Below are 16198 nucleotides of genomic sequence, written 5' to 3'. Positions count from 1 at the left end.
TCGTGCAGGAAGCCTCCCTGGAATGGGGTGAGTGACACCCATGGCACATGAATAAAAAGTAAGTTTTGTGTTCCTGAAAATACCCCTAGAACACAAACCCTTCCCAAACACTATACTCAGAGCTTCTCCTGACCTGGACTTTGCCCATGCAGATCTGCCTTTCCCTCACTCACCTTGCCCATCACCCTTTCCCATTCCTGGAAAACCTTGGATCTTTGCCTGCTCTCAGGGTGCATCCAATGCAACCAATGCATCTCAGGGCAAGTTACTTCATTGTGGAATAAAACCCCCATTGGTCAGCCCTTGTTCCATCCTCCTCCTCTGCTGTCCTTTTCTTCCTGTTGTCCATACCACAGCTGACCTGAGGGAGCTGATCTCTTGGTTCCACTCCAGTAGGTCCTTCTCTGTGGCCAGCCTTTAGGTTGTCCTCCATGGAGATGTTTTTTGGGATGTACTGGGACTGTTTAATGCTCCCTGAAGGCTGCTGGGAGGCTCTGAATGATGTGATGTGTGTTTAGGGTGAGGCAAAACGTGAAACATGACTGGGAATACCAGTGATGCACAAATGATGACGTCTGGGCTGCCATATGTCCCACAGAGGGAATAATCCTGTTTACACTGTAAGGAGTGGGAGTTCAATCTGCCTTAAAATAGCCTCAATGTATCTAGGAAATCCATAAAAAGGATACACCAGCATTTCTTAGGACTTTATTTTCAGCAGCTCTTGTTATTTATTTTGCTGCCAACATCTGTCATTTCCTGCACTGTGTATTTCCCAGCACCCACAGGCTGTGTCTGAACTGAAAGCTGACAGGACCTAACACTAAATAATGGAGCGCTGCTTCCCGTTAGCATCTCGGCCATCAAAGTAAAACAGGGAAATGCTTCTGCTCATAGCCGTTGCAAAATATTTGTTTTAGATTAGCTGCTATCCCTGCCACAGTCCACGTTGGCAGCTGTGTCCCTCCACCCAACTGGAAGGCAGCAGGAAGGTCTGCTGGACCTGCAGGGCTCTGGGCTGGGGGCAAACAGTTTGAGGAGCTGAGGAATGAGGGATGAAGCAGAGCTAAGTTTAGAACCTGAGATAAGAAAATACCTGTATCTTCACGGTGCACTATGGTTTTATTTTGGAGGCACAAAACACACCTCGGTGTTGCAGGGCTGTTTGCAGATTGTACCGGCTCAAAGGAGGCTCGTGGAAAAAAAGGCTTTGATGTCTTCAGTAAACAAATAGCAGTGTTAAAAGATCTTCAGTTCTTGTTAGCATGCTGCAAACAGCTATGTTTGAAGAAAAATAAACATCCCAAGGTTGATGGAAGGGTAGGGAAGCCATAAAGTACTGCAGTCATCTTCTTGGTAGGAGGACAGCAGAAATGACAGTGCCACGAAAAAACCTTTTCTTTGTCCTTTTGGATTAAAAAGAAAAGAATGAACTGTGTCAAGGCTTACCAGTTAGGTGGTGGGAATACATGAGTATAAAACGCCCTGACTAAATCACTGCATTGAAGTCACAATAATAACATTGAGTCCCCTGGAAAACCAAGAGTAGCATTCCACTGGAGATCCTTCTCCAGCTGTTGGGATGAGGTGGAGAAGATGCCCCTTTTCTTCGACCCCCACCTTGACTCTGCTTCCTCAGCCCCTCTGAACTCCTGCAGCCGTGGGGCCTCATCCCAAAGCCCCCACCAGCTTTTATGCTGGGCAAAGAGGCAGTTTCCAGGAGGAGGCACCAGGTGTGTATTGTGCCCTCAGTGAGGAGGATGCGGATTTCCCAGCCACGAGCCTACCTGAGCTTTTAGTCCTTCAAGCTTGTTGTGCTTGTCCCACTGCATCACTTAAAGCACCCCTTTGGAAATGCAAAAACTTAGGCAAAGCACCAAAGAAAAGCACTAAATAATTATCACATTAACAACTAGCACAACCTGAGTGATCCTAATTTACATTTATACCCTTCTAACAATCCAAATCAGGGTAAGAAAGTGAAAGTTTGGGGGTTCTCTGAGAAGGGAAATTAAAAATCAGCAGGTCATGACAATAATCAATATGCCAATATTTACTGCAAATTTAAATCTTATCAAGAGCCTCCAGGGAGCCTCTTGCTTTAGTTTCATGTAATTCTGAGCATTTCTCTGTTTAAATATAGTTCACAGAAAGTAGAAAATAGATAATTCAGACATAGTTGACTTTTTAATGCCTCTGTAGGATCACTAACATCTTTTCTTTGATAACACTTTTGTTCTGCCTACCAAAGGTCCATTCTAAATAGGTCTGGTGAGACTCCATCCAAAGAACCAGCACTTACATAAAAAAACACAGCAAAAATGCAAAAATCCAGGGTGGGGGGAAAGGCTTATAATCCCAAAGGTAGTAAGTATCCCTCTGGCAACTCCATACAAGTTCTTCCCTTCCTTGTGAGCCTCTCCCTGCTGGGTTTGCAGGGAGGGTTTGTCACTAAGGCCGAGGCAGGGATGGCTCATAATAAACAGCAGCTCCTTAGAGACCGTAGCCATGGCATGCAAGAGCTGTTTACCTGGCACCACAAGCACTATTCTGTTTGTCTTCAGATGTTCCTACAGAAACAGAAGGTTTTACACTCTGGTGAATAAGGCTCCTTCTCCCCCAGAGATGTTTGGGGGTTTTGTTTTCCAAATGTGCTGCTCTTCCCTGTCAGCTGCAGAAAGCCTGTCCTGTGATTGCTCTTTAACCTGCCCTCCCCGAGAGGAGAGGCTCCTTCCCAGTGCAGAGAGACAGGACTTGCTGACAGAGCTGCTTGTTCCCAGCACTGACCTGCCCATCACAGCCAGCATCAATCCAGCCTCTGCAGCACAGGGGTGTGTCCTCCTGCACGGGACCACCTTCCCCTGGGACAGTTACTGTTGGTGTAATGGGTGTGTAACAAGTGACTTAGAGGGAAGAGGTTCCAGCTGGTAGTCTGAAATCAAATGAATCATACACCTAATGCAGTTGGTGCCTTTCATTGACCCAAATATGAAAGAGAAGGGCTCTGAGACCCTTGAGAGCTGCTTTGAAGGTGGGAGGTCACTCTGAGGATCTGTTCCTGGGCACAGTGAGGAAAGGCCTTTTGTTTTAGAGGGATTAGAGCAGGGCCCCTCCTGTTGCTGGAACACTGTTTCTCCCTACCTGCCACAGCAAATATTTTGATTGCAAGATCCAATGCAATTGTGTACTTTATCATCTGCAATCCTATCCTCAACCTCATTTCAGACCTGTCAGCTGCAGCTGGATGCTGCCATCAGCCAGGGTGACACTGGGCACAACCACGTGCCCCTGAGCATATCCTGTTTCTCCTAAAGCAGGCTGGAAAGGGATAATTGTGCTCCAGGCCAAGCGTGTGTGCACAGTGGTGGCACCTTGGGCTGCTGAGATGACAATGTCCTCTCTGCATGCTGGGGAAGGCAGAGTGGGAATTTTGTAATTAAACTCACACTTCTGAAGATCCCTTTATACCAAATTGACCCTGTCAGGAGGAATCCAGCACTGAGCTGATTTAGGGCAGAGTGCAGTGGGCTGTGTGGAGAGTGTTTGTTCAAATAATACCAGCCCCCTTTACCAAGCACTGTTTTATTTCTAGTTGAATTAAACACACATTTAGCAAGGCTTGAAATTTTCTTAAATGTGCCTAATCTTCAATGAAATTAATATTAATGTCTGTTCAGGGTGCAAGTCAGTAAAGTGACACGTGGAAAATTGCACATTCTTGACTCAGCAATGCAGCTTGAGGATGACTTCATGCCCCTGAATGAGAGGATCAGCATGCCAGATGTGCTTGGTGCCTGACCCCTTTACAGGCTCTGAAAGATCACACATTGCTTTAAAATATCATTTCATGCATGCAGGAGGAAGAAAGAGAGTCTGATCTCGCTTCGTGTTACTGAGCTGCCCGTTTAATTTTGTCAGGGTGCTGTGAATGTCTTAATAACATGAAGCAGAGCTCTGATCTCTGCTCTGGCTGTGTGCTTCCAATAGACACCCTGATGCCTTTTCAGGGCCAGAGTGGGTGACAATCTGTATTTTCTTGCTATTAATTTTAAGCTGTATTTCATTCTGACTTTGAACAAGCCTCGCAGCATAGCTGACAAGCTTGAAGTCCTCACTTCCAGTCAGGCATTGAATTCTGCTGAATTGTTTTTTCTTGAGGCAAAAGTAGCAAATGTGAGTATAGAATTAATACCCTTTTAAATTGTGATTGTATTGCTAAGCCACAAAATTCAGGTGGTAGTCAGACTTTCCTGGTCTTGGCTCCATTCTCTGTGATAGACTTGAATGTCCTTTCTTTTTCCTTGCCTAACTGCTCGCTTCCAAAATCCTGATGAAAAGAATCCAGAGAGTGATCCAGGTCTCTGTAATAATCACGTTCCCATAGCAAATTATATAATGGAATTTTGTACACTTGTATTTTTTCCTCTCCTCCAGTGCATTCCACGCACCTACACAGTCACGCTAATTAGATCATGTAATAAACTTAAATGTGGCAAAAAATCTGTTCACAGGGGGTTGCAAGACAGCTGGACTTGGAAAGCAGCCAGTCATTAATTTTGTTTTGTTTGAGAAAACCTAAAGGACATTATCTTACTGAAGATGAAGCAAACTTCATATGGTAGGAGCTGTAATCTAAGTAGACAAATTATTTCATTTAAATAGTCCACAGTGAATCCTGATGTAAAGGTTTGCTTATATGAAAAAACAAATCTGTGAGAGTTTAACAAAGTCATTAAAAATTAAACTAAAAAGCTAAACTAATGTTGTTAGACTTGATTAGCTTAGTTAAATTTAAGTAATCAAAACTAAATGAATGCTTATCCATTATATATACCTACAGAAGAGCTAAGTAGCAAGAACTTAACTTTGAGCCTCTGAGGTGTCTTTTAAATAAAAAGAGGTGTCTGCATAAGATATGCACCTCAATCAATTTTTTAAAATCGATTGTCTTAAACTGTGCATAATGCAGTAATCCCTGCATTTGTGGGGAAATACAGGAGGGTGAAAGCAGGGCCTGCTCTAAGACACCACTTTCCACTTGCACTCTCATTTCTAGGGAAAGGAATAACTTTGAGTGCTTTGCCAGTTTGACAGCAGCGTTTACTGGTAAAGGGATCAGCTCTGAGGTAGGAATCACTTTCTTTATTTCAGTTCAGATGTTTAAAGTTTTGGCCACTGTTGTGCTGAATCACATTTAAATCTGTAGCTTTATTGCACTGGTGCTTAAGTAGAAGCCCAGTGATTCTCCTGATGATCCAGGCAGACTGGGAGCATTCCCAGGTGGCTGCACTTCTGCAGAGCTAACCCAGGCAGTGGCACGGAGCTGACACAGTAGGGAACACGGGGAGAAGGAGCTGAGGCTGGGCAGTGGTGTCACGGTCCAGGAAACACTTAATTTCTTCGAAATACCATTAACAAAGCATGCGATAACTTCCAGCTATATTCCTGATCAACACTAGATGTTGCTGTGCTGCTGCTCATATAAAACTATACATTAGCAAGGTTTTTAAACGGTATTTACTGCAATTTCCTCTTTCCTGTTTCTGTTAGTCACTATATCCTGACACTATATGCTGGGGAAACAGCTATTTTAATTTACTTTTCCTTTGAAGTTTCAACTGTATTTGGATAATATCAAGTTTATAATTCCCCCTGCAATGCACACGTAAAACTTTACAAGATAAAGAGACTCTTCAAGTGATAACATGAAGCAACTCCTATATGAATGTCAAATATTTACTTAACTCTGTTTCTGGATTTTTTGCAATCCAAGGGGAATGACATTGTTAACCGGACAATTCCGGGAACAGACTGACAGCTGCAAGGCCACGGAGGGAAGTTTGTTTATAAGGGGACAAAAAAAATATAAAAAACAATTAAAAAAAAATGTTTAGTCCTGCTGGGTTTCAGGCTTTCTACTCCCACGTGTTTGAGTGGGAGAAAGGACAAATCTTAGGACGTTGATTTCCCCATGGCAACAGAAAACGGAAATTACTTTAACCCCATCTAGTGACAGATGACTCATTGCTCAGCCTGCTGCTATGTTCCAAGCACTAAAACAATACAGCTGCAAAGAAAAGGCCAGCCTGTATTATCTCATAGGCTGAGCACCAGGCTCGTGGGAGAGGGCAGTTCTCTGGCTGCCTTTCTGTCAAAGAAAGGCAGAGCTGGAGCCTTTTGGTTGCTGTTTTATTGAGTAAAGCAAACGTGCCCATGTGCTCTCCATCCCTGCGCTGCTGAAGGCAAACCCGGGGTGTCCCCAGGATGGAGGTGATGCAGCGTGGGATGAGGTGCTGGTGGGTGTCCTATTGCTCAGTCCTGCTCACTCTGGATATCATGGAATGGTTTGGGTTGAAAGGGATCCTAAAGATCATCTCCTTCCAACCACAGGCAGGGACAACTTCCACTAGACGAGGCTGCTCCAAACTCCATCCAACCTGTCCCTGGCCACTTTCAGGGATGGGACAGCCACAGCTCCTCTGGGCAACCTGGGCCTGGGCCTTACCACCCTCACAAAGAACCTTTTTCTAATATACAGTTTATAAATCTTTCCTCTTTTGGTTTAAACCTGTTTCCTCTTGTCCCATCTTGCACCCAGGGATCTGACAGGACATCACTGTGCTTTCAATTTAAATACAGGAACAACTTGTTCCCAAATGCAGCCTGGTGAGGGGACAGCAGGGATGAGCAGGGTTTCCAGGCCCCTAGCTATCAAAAAGGTATCTGATGGCAGAAGTGCACCCTGTATTGCTGGGGAAGTCATAACAAACTCCCCCAGGGTGTGCTGTAATAGGAATATTCATCTTTGAAAGCTTATTATGGGTGAAAGGTTAGTACCCTCTCCTCTTGCTGGTTTTCCCAAATCCTAGTAAGGATTCTGTAAGGCTTCAGAAGTGAGGCTGGTAAGGCTTACTGAGCCTGAGGTTCATTTTGTGCATAAGATACGACACCATTGCACGGGGAAGGTACAGTGTTACCCCTGAGATGATAGACTGAATAATTGGTCAGTTAACATCACTTTATTCACCACAAACTGGGATCAGATATCACAGTATTAGGAAATCCAGGATCCCAGGAAAACTGCATGGTGGGATGGTGTCATGGGCTATGTGAATCATTTTCTTTCTGGGAAGGACAGGCTAAATTGCTGGTATAATAGCTGAGTCTTTACTCAATCTCATCATTTGTATGCTGGTATGATTACCTTTCTCTTTCTAATAGCAGAAAATCAGGTCCAAAGGGTTCTGTTTGGACAGCATAATTAACAAAAAGAATAGCTCCATTACCAGGTTGTTCTGGAAACCAAAGTCTGCCTTAGTGGCACAAAAATTACCTTTCTGCAGGAATCAACGCATACCAACGTGAACTGCTGGCTAAACCCAGACCTTGAATGAGGGCTCCAGCAGCACACTGCTATCTGTTTGTTATCTGGGAACACCCTGGGGTTGGCTGCAGCTGTCCCAAAGCCGTCATGTCAACAGCAGCTGGACAAGGCTGCTCAGGCCAGCACTGATTTCTGGGGAATGAACCAGCCGGGTTCTGCTGGGGAGGTGCTGCTGGGCTGTGAGGTGCTATCTTATTCTGATAAGATTTTCTTACAGTTCTGCTCAGTGCTCTCCTACAACACAAAATATCCCCTTCCAAAACTGCAACAGCCCTGTGAAACTGCCAGCTGTGGGGAAGGAGAACCAGAGATCACCAAGTCTTACTGTTGGAACAGAAATGAAGACTATTCCTGTCTAAACTTACAGCAGCCCAGTAGAGCCAGAGAAAGATGTGGGAAATCAGATTAAATTCCACCTTTTGAGACTCCATCCATCAGCATTCTGGTTTAGAAGCCCGTGAGTTAGAACACTGAACAAAAAGAGTGTTCCTCTCAGAGAAGAAACGATTGCCAAAATGTCCATGTAGAAAATGAGAATAACAGTTCTAATATAGGTTTTTCTGCTTTAGTGTTCCCTCCACTTCTTTACCTAGAAAATGGCTATATTACCTGGAATAAAAAAAAAAAATTGTATTTTGCTGCTTGAGGGCAAAAGAGCTAATTAAATTTGTAAAAGTGGAAAATAATGTTAAGAGGTCTTTGTAGGCCTGTGGTTCTGACTGCTGGTGTCAGCTTTACTGCCAATATGTGCAGATGGTAATGAATGAGCTACCATCAAGCTTCCTTTATTGTCCTAGGGCCTCACTCAGCTCATAAATGTCTTCACTGGTTATTATTTCCAGTTATTTAGTGTTCAGCTGGTGAGTGCAGCACTCCCATTGATGCTGCACTCCAAACCACCAGAGCAGGGTAAGTAATGGCAGTTTTTCAACCAAGCCCTCTAACCCAGCTCAGAGAGGCTGCAGAGGATGTGCTGCAGCAGCTGCACGTGAGCCAACATCAGTGCTGAAACCAAGCCCTCCCCAGCTGAGTTGTTTGTACATAAATACGACTTTCTAGCAACAGCCTGGGCCCCTGGGATACGTGGAGCACCAAGCCAAGGCCAGGCACTGCCCCGAGGGAGAGGGACAGTGTGCAGGGCTGCTGGCTGTGCAAGTGGGCTTGAGAGGAGTGATGGAAGATGGTGGATCTCCCAGTGGGCTCCAGGACTTTTGGATAATGCATTCAGGCTTTCCACAGAACATGCTGTGCAGAATTTTGCATAGCCAGAGGACAGCATTTCTTCTCTCAAACAAGGACCTAATAGTCTTTTCCAGAATAAGATAAATGACTTTCCCTCTAAGAGCATGTGAAGCTGTGGGCAAGCACAGTATTCACTCTCTGATTTACCAGCCTGACGCCTGTGCTGGGTTCAGCTCTTCAGTCGTGCATAGAAACACTTCCTCTGCCTCTTTCAGCCTGCAAACACTGCGGTGGCTTCTGGAAACCACAAACAACCGCTGTGCACTTTCTATCAGTAATTCTTCATTCCTACCAATGGGTTCTTCTTCCAGTTGTATCCATATTTCTGCTCTGCCTTGCACCTCATCCCCAGGCAAAAGCAGCAGGAAGAGCAGCTCTTCTCCTCTGCCAGGCTGGTGCAGATTGGGGTCCAAAGTTTCCATCTCCATTTTGAAAACCTGCTTTCTTCAACTCTGGCAGAATATTTTCATGCCTGTTAAGCCATAAAGGCTCAACTGTGGCTGGCTCTCTGGCCAGCCAATGCTCTCTCCTCAAGCAGCCTTCAAACCTCCCATGGAACCCCAAGGCTAGTTTCCCTATGACTAGGGACTCCAAGAAATACCACCCTTTTCCAATCCTCATCATGGCAGAAAGAGTTTCTTTCTTGGTATCTAATTCTCCTAAACATGTTCAAGTTTTCCTACTGGAGCTTACTAATTTCCAACCAGACTTGCCTGTAAAAATTTCCCTCAATTTCAGCACATTTTCCCTTGCACTGGGACTATGGAAACAGCTGCAGGCTGCCAGCTTTCCTGGCTCACCTTCCCAGAAAGGCTGCAAATTTGTGTTTCCTGGGACTACAATTCCCAGAAGACAATTTTCTTCCCCCAAACCAGGAACCAAGGCTTGCTGGGTCTGTTGCATCTTTCGAAAGATCCTTCCTTCTTGAGTGAGGAAGGGATGAGCCTTCCTGCAGCAAACTGGGAGCAGGAGGAGAATGTATAGGAGACAAAGCATCCTTCTCAGCACAGCTCCTACCCTGTCACAGCTCTGTGCAGTTCGGGGAGAGCATCTGAGGTCAATGCCTGAGGGCACTGCTTCCACTTTCATAGAACTGCAACATCCCAAGCAAAAGTCGAGATTAAAGGGCTGGCTGGTGTTAATTTAAGTGTTTTTGGGACTGCGTGAGAATGTTTGAAATGCCCTCCTCAGCTGTGTGTCTCCACTGAAGTAATATTTCAGCATGTCTATTCTTAAGAGACCACAAAATCCTCCTCTGGAGCCTCTGATCAGACACGTTTCTGGTTCCTGCTGCAACAGTGATGCCAAACACCCCAGTGGCTTCTTCCTCCCAGGGCAACAGTCTTAGGAAAATTTTTAAAGGAAGGACTGAACTCCATGGCCCTAAGCAATCTCTGTCCTGTTCCGTGTGATGTGACTCAGTACCGTACTTGGTCACTTAACGACTCTTAGTGTTCCTAATTAAAACCAGCCTTTGCCCAGTCTGTCATTGTGTGAGTGCTGTCTCCATCAGCTAAGTCATTAACAGTCACCCTAAACAACCCTATTTGAATGGGGGGGCTGTAATCTCCTGAAGGAATCCCTGTGGGTTTTTTGCAATCAGAAGGCAAAGGTGTTCCTTTTACAACATCCTTCTAAAGTCTGCTTTTCAAAAGATTGCAAGATCACGACTTTGGAGTCACAAGGAGCCTCCCAAAAATCAGCAGAGTGTGTCACTGGCAGGTTAAAAGGTCCCAGGCTGGTGTTTGCAGTGCAGAAAGGCCAGGATGGGTTTTCAGCTAGCCAGAGGGGTTGGGTAAAGAGCAGCATCGTGTGTTCAGTGCTTTAAAAATGCAGCAGGATTTGGGGTGAAAACATGAAAAAGTCAGCCATGGTGTTTCACAAGGACGCTTCTCCCCGTGTGCACAAGGCAGGATGACTCAGCTGCTCACTGATAGCAAGTCTGCTGAAACAAATACTGACCTTCAAACAGTCACTATACATTATCACTAATACAAATACCAACCTGAATACAATAAACCTAACCCTCGCGGGTTTTTTTCCTCCACTACTCTGTTTCCAGGTGGTTTTTCATTTAGATCTCTCCCAGGGGATCTCAGCATCCCTTTTCATCCTTACTGAAGCTTAAGGAGAGCTCTGTGGGTTCAGCCTATCAAAAGAAAAAGGAAATGGAAAAGAAAAGCCATTCAGAATAAAGATGAGACAACCTTCCCAACACTTAGACTGAAGCACTTCTGAGGAGTTTATAAGAAATATCCCCACTTGCCACCTGTTTGCACAAAAATCATATTTGTGCAAAAAATCATATTTGTGCACAAAAATCGTATTTGGACACCTAAATATGTCACAACTGTCTTGCTCAGTGATCGTGGAGTGTGCTCCCTCCTCACTTTGTTCCTGGGAAGCAGCCTGGCACTGGCTGTGTCCTGTGGGAGCAGATGCTGTGAGAACCTGGCTGCCCTGGGACCAGAGACAGGCACCAGAGACAGCAGAAGAAAAGCAGAACCATCCTGCCAAGATATTTTAGCAAATTTGAAACACCCCAGTGGTTTCATACCACAGGAGCACACTGTACCTGGGCTGGGTGTTCGGAGCCAGCACTTGCAGCCCTGAAGAACCTTTTCCTCAGCTTTCACTGTGCAGCCCCTCACTTGCCTGCCTCTATTCACCCACTTTTAAAGTAGTGTGAGTGTCCTAACAGCGCAGATATACCAGAAATGATGAAGAATGCCTGGCCAGGTTTTCTGAAAACTTCAGGAGATTTTTCCTTTCCATTTAGCAAGCTTAGATGCAGGAATATAATACATTTTTTTTTTCCTCAGAGATAAAAAGTCACTTCTCCCCACATTCAAAGCAATAAGAATTGAACTACTTATTATAAAAGAAGAAGAAAAAGGGCCATGAACCACTTGCTGTTTGGTCCTTCCGTGTAACACCAGAGTGACGTTGGAAAGAGGAAGCGCCTGGGAGCTGGAGCTGTGCCGGGCGATCCCGCGCTGCTCCTGGCGTGTCCTCACCCGCTTATCTCCCCACTTCACCCACTCGTGGGGCATCTCCGTCCCAGAGCAGCGGTGCTGCCTCACAAGTCCTCTCTGAAGGGCTCCAGAGACAGCTGTGTGCACAGCACAGTGCTGGGATCTCTCGGCTTCCCATGGATTAATGCCCAAGCAGAGCATTCCCATCGTTCCTGGAGGCTTCGCAGGGAGTTCAGCTCAGATCCAGGTAAGTGCTGGCTGCTTGGAGCAGGAGTTTGCTGGGGCTGGCTCAGTGGGGTGCTTGTTGATGGCATGGTTAATTTTGGGAATTCCACAGACAGCAGGAGAAAGTGATGTGAAATTGTCCTCTGCCTCGTTGGTTTGATTTCATTCCTGACTCCAAAGCGTAGTTTTGCTTTAAATGGGGGAGGAACAGCGCTGCCAGGAGATAAGGGTGTTTGGATCTGGGATGGGCAGTTTGCTCACAGCAGCCCTTGGTTTATTAAGTCAGTACCAAACACTGACATGCAGTTCTGAATCACTCCCAGCAGCAGCCTCTGCTCCCCTCAACCAGCCTGGAGATGTTTGCTTATGGGGAGAAGCCAAAGATTTGGAAACAGGCATCCTCAGAAGCAGCTTTTCAGTTACACATTAATGCAAATTCCAAGTAAATGCTGGTCATTTGCATAAGGACCTGCCTGGAGAGATGCCAGGAATTGTGGTGTGACCCTCAAATAAATGCCAACCCCTTTATGAGCACAGCAGCCTCCAGTGTCCTCAGCTGGAAAGTGAGTGCTGTGCAGCAAATGCCAACCAAACCCCTCAAATTCATGGCATCTACCTACATGCAGGAGAGCCAGAAAATTCCAGCAGTGACCTTCCTCTGGCCTCTGAAATAATTGGGTATCCAGGTATGCATTAGGGACTGACAGAAAGTTAAAAACCAAAGACTGTTAAAAAATAAAGCTAAGTGTCCCATTTCTGGGTGCACTGCTGTTACCAGCTGCTGTTTGTGATCCTTACAATTAAATTGCTGAAGAACCGGTTCTGGGTCAGGTTCATGTTCCCTCAGTAAGTGTGACAGAGGGTAAAATGGGAATCTGGAACTTCAGGACCACTTTCATTTGAAGGTTTAATAAAGACTAACACCTCCAAGGCTGTGTGCCACTGGCTCCTCAGTTTGTTACTGCTGCTCGTGTATTTGTTCATTATTATCAGAAATCTACAGTGGAACACCAACTGGCAGCTAAGGGGGTGCAAAAACCAGGTGAAATGCAAAAATTGTCAATGTTTTTTCTTTAACTTTTCCCTCTGCTTAAAGAAGACCTGATGGGTTAGCTGGGCAAATGGGCATTTCACTCACATTGGTAATTACCCCTCTTAATTACTCCCCGTGCTGATCCCAGCCCCACCTCTGTCCAGTTATTGCCTTCAGAAAGGTTCCACGTGAAGGCGACTCATCCTGTGCTGTACACTTGGGTGTTTGTATCTGCTGAGCATGCTGAGATTTGTAACGCTCTGCTCTTCCCAGATTTATGGATGGAGTTAGAGGAAGGTGAGACTGTACCTCCAGCTGAGGTATATTCTGAGGGCTGTGCAGCCCTGTGCTGGTGAGTGCAAGCAGAAATGACTGACTGGACTCTGCTGGGGCTTCGTATGTTGGGTTCTGTCTTTCTTTAATTGTTCTGTGGATTTTATTTTTCACTTGTTCTTCCTTTTTCAGTTTTCACCCTATGGCAAAGCCTGGTTTTACGTGTTTTATTTGAACTGTGCAAAACAACTGGAAGCTGGGGAAAAGAAGGAGGAATAGAGAATTATGCTACTGGTTTTAGTGGGGGGCCGGAGCAAACTGGGAGCAGAGTGCAGGGAACTGGGACTGATGGCAGCTTTGAGTTTGGCCTAAACTCTGGAAAGGCAGTGCTCAGTGTTTCTGATTGCCTTTTTTGCATGTGTGCTTGGCAAATAGGAAAAGTACTTTTTTGATACTAGCTTTATGTTTCCTGATGGATTTTCAGCAGGAAAAATAAAACTTTTCTTCACGGGCCTTGTGTTGGGGGATGGGATCTGCTCCATCCCACGTTCCCCTTCCCTATGTTGTGTGGTGCCATGGTGTGTCCAGTGGGTTTTTCCAGCTCATGGTGTGTTAAAAGTTTCATGACTCATTCAAACCCTTTTTTTTTTCCCTATTGCCACCACATAAAAATCCTCTTTCCTGTGGCCTCCCTGCCCCTGGGCTCCCTGTGAGACAGTGTGTGCAGCCTTGAGGGAGTCAGCGTGGTGGCTGCAGGGGACAGAGCTGTCCTGGCTGCTAAAACCCATGGCCCCAGCACGGGGACTTCAGCAGAAGCACTCACTGCCGAGTGTGTGAAGGAGCAAGGTCTGGGAGATGCCTCTGGCTCTCCAAACTCTTGAGCGAGTCAACTTCTGATCTACAGCAGTCACAAGCTGGGAGGACACTAAAGCAGGAATAATCATTGATAAAACACTGGCTTTCCATCACTAGCAGGATCGAGTGCAGTTTTCTAACAAAGTTTTGAAAGTTATAACACAGCTCAGATATAAAAGAAAACAAGTGAAAGCAGCTGCATGATTGACCTCTGGGCTAGAAGTGGCTGCCTCAGCAGGACTGTAGGTGAATTTTGAGCATTTAAGAGCAGAAACAGCAACTCCCTTATCTTGTTTGACCATCTCTCTACCAGATGCAGTTGCAGTTTGTCCGGATATTTGTAAGTTTTTCAGCATGAATACCAGAATAAACTCTTCTGATCATCTAGTCTGACCTGCAGTGTCAGGTGAACCACAGGATTTATGGTTTCCTTGAACCAGTGTAGCCTTTGGAAGGAAAAAACCTCCAGTCTTTAATTACAGCATTTTTAATGATGGTGATTTTACTTTACCTGATGAAGGACTGGTTCCATGTTTGGATTTGTGTCAATTTCAGCATTGCCTGGTTCAGATTCTGACATGAGTAACTTTCCAACAGTATGAACAAGGATGTGAGGAACCTGGAAAGTGGAATATTTCAAAAGCATGCAAATAAGCTCATTCCTGTGATAATAAAATATTAAAGTGATGAGCTAATTCTGAGTATTTTAACAGTGTGAGGGAACAAAGCTAGAGTTTAAATGAAAAGATTCAAAACTAATACTCCCACTGCTTATAGGCACATGTAAGCTGACAGATTGTTTTAGATGCAGAGCATAACTGGAATACACAGAGCTAATACCATGCAAAAATAAGAATATAGGGGAAAATGCAGCTATAGAAAGACATGTGTTACAGAAAGAGATTTTGTCGTGCCTTCTCTGTATGGGATCATACACAGTCAGAACAGCAATGAAGAAAAAAAAGGTGTTGACTAAAGCTAATAAGGAAAATAAATTCACAGAAGAAAGAACACAGAATATTGTGAAAGAAGCAAACAGTAGCTCTGAGTAGGATATATTTGCATATCTTTAACTAAAACAGAGGGGGAAAGAAATAAAGGGGGAAGGTTGGAGCAGTGCTGAATCCAGAGACATGAGAGCAATGCAGAATTGGTGTCATGCTGGGAAGCATGAGATATCTCAGAAGCAAGTGAGATTTACAGCAGATAAAACCAAAATTATGCAATGACTAGCACAATTCCTATCCCCCCCTCCCCCCTCATCTTGAAACCTGATTTAAAAATAAAACACTAGGAGGAACTTCAGAAACTGTTGCTTTTAAAGTAAACAAGGAAACATAGAGATATAAAATCAGGGGGAAATGATTCAGGGAACAGGCACATAAATAAAGCAGTATTATATCCTTGATATTCAGGGGGCTGGAGCCAGGCTGAAACAGTTGGGGTGCTCTGCCTGGAGAAGAGAAGGCTCCAGTGAGACCTTGGAGCCCTGTCCAGTGCCTGAAGGGGCTCCAGGAGAGCTGGAGAGGGATGGTGGACAAGGACATGGAGTGACAGGACAAGGGAGATTAGATTCAAATTAACAGAGGATATGTTCAGATTGGTTATTAGGAAAAAAAAATCTCCCTGGTGAGGAACTGGGACAGGTTGCCCAGGGAAGCTGTGGCTGCCCTATCCGTGGAAGTGTCCAAGGTCAGGTAGGATGGCATTGGAGCACCTGGGATAGTGGAAGTTGTCCCTGCCCATGGCAGGGGTTGGAACTGGATGATCTATATGGTTCCTTCCAACCCAAACCATTCTATGATTCTATGTCCAGACCAGATGACAAACTTCTACTAAAACTGGAAAAAATGCAGCTGCTTAATTTCAGCCAGTCCAGCCCTGCAAAGAGAGTAAAGCATTTGTTACAGAGGCACCAACCAGCCTCACCTGTGGCTGATGTAGCCTCACTTGGGCTGAGTCATGGGTGTAAATGCCAGGAAAGAGTGGTTTGGGAAGGGGGGTGGTGGTGGTTGTCTGCCAGGGGAGGTGATGGGGCAGCAGGAAGTTTGGAGGCTGAAGAAGGAACTCTGGGGAAGAATGACCAAAGAGGCTGCATGAAAGCAAAAGTTGTTGGGGAGGAAGGACTGACTGAGACCTGGAAATAGTTTCTGGTGAAGAAATGGGCTGGCAGGTGGCAAAAGGGGAAGGAGGTGCCAGCTGAATAGTGAT

General features: G+C 45.3%; 2 long non-coding RNA genes across 2 annotated transcripts; one reads left to right on the top strand and one right to left on the bottom strand.

Annotated features, from left to right (window-relative positions):
• Positions 1-224: 224 nt before the first annotated feature.
• On the bottom strand, positions 225-2430 carry LOC128812169 (uncharacterized). Its single transcript, XR_008438635.1, has 3 exons — positions 2303-2430; positions 1788-1846; positions 225-1406 (listed from the first exon to the last, which is right to left on the bottom strand). It is a non-coding gene; the product is annotated as an uncharacterized LOC128812169 (long non-coding RNA).
• A 1556-nt stretch (positions 2431-3986) lies between these two features.
• On the top strand, positions 3987-7915 carry LOC128812170 (uncharacterized). The gene is made up of 4 exons (XR_008438636.1): positions 3987-4173; positions 4512-4618; positions 5057-5126; positions 7602-7915. It is a non-coding gene; the product is annotated as an uncharacterized LOC128812170 (long non-coding RNA).
• Positions 7916-16198: the final 8283 nt, after the last annotated feature.

The sequence above is a fragment of the Vidua macroura genome, chromosome 10 (genome assembly GCF_024509145.1).
Source record: "Vidua macroura isolate BioBank_ID:100142 chromosome 10, ASM2450914v1, whole genome shotgun sequence".
Taxonomy (NCBI): domain Eukaryota; kingdom Metazoa; phylum Chordata; class Aves; order Passeriformes; family Viduidae; genus Vidua; species Vidua macroura.
Note: the sequence above shows the minus strand (reverse complement) of the source record. Positions and strands in the feature narration are given on the sequence as shown.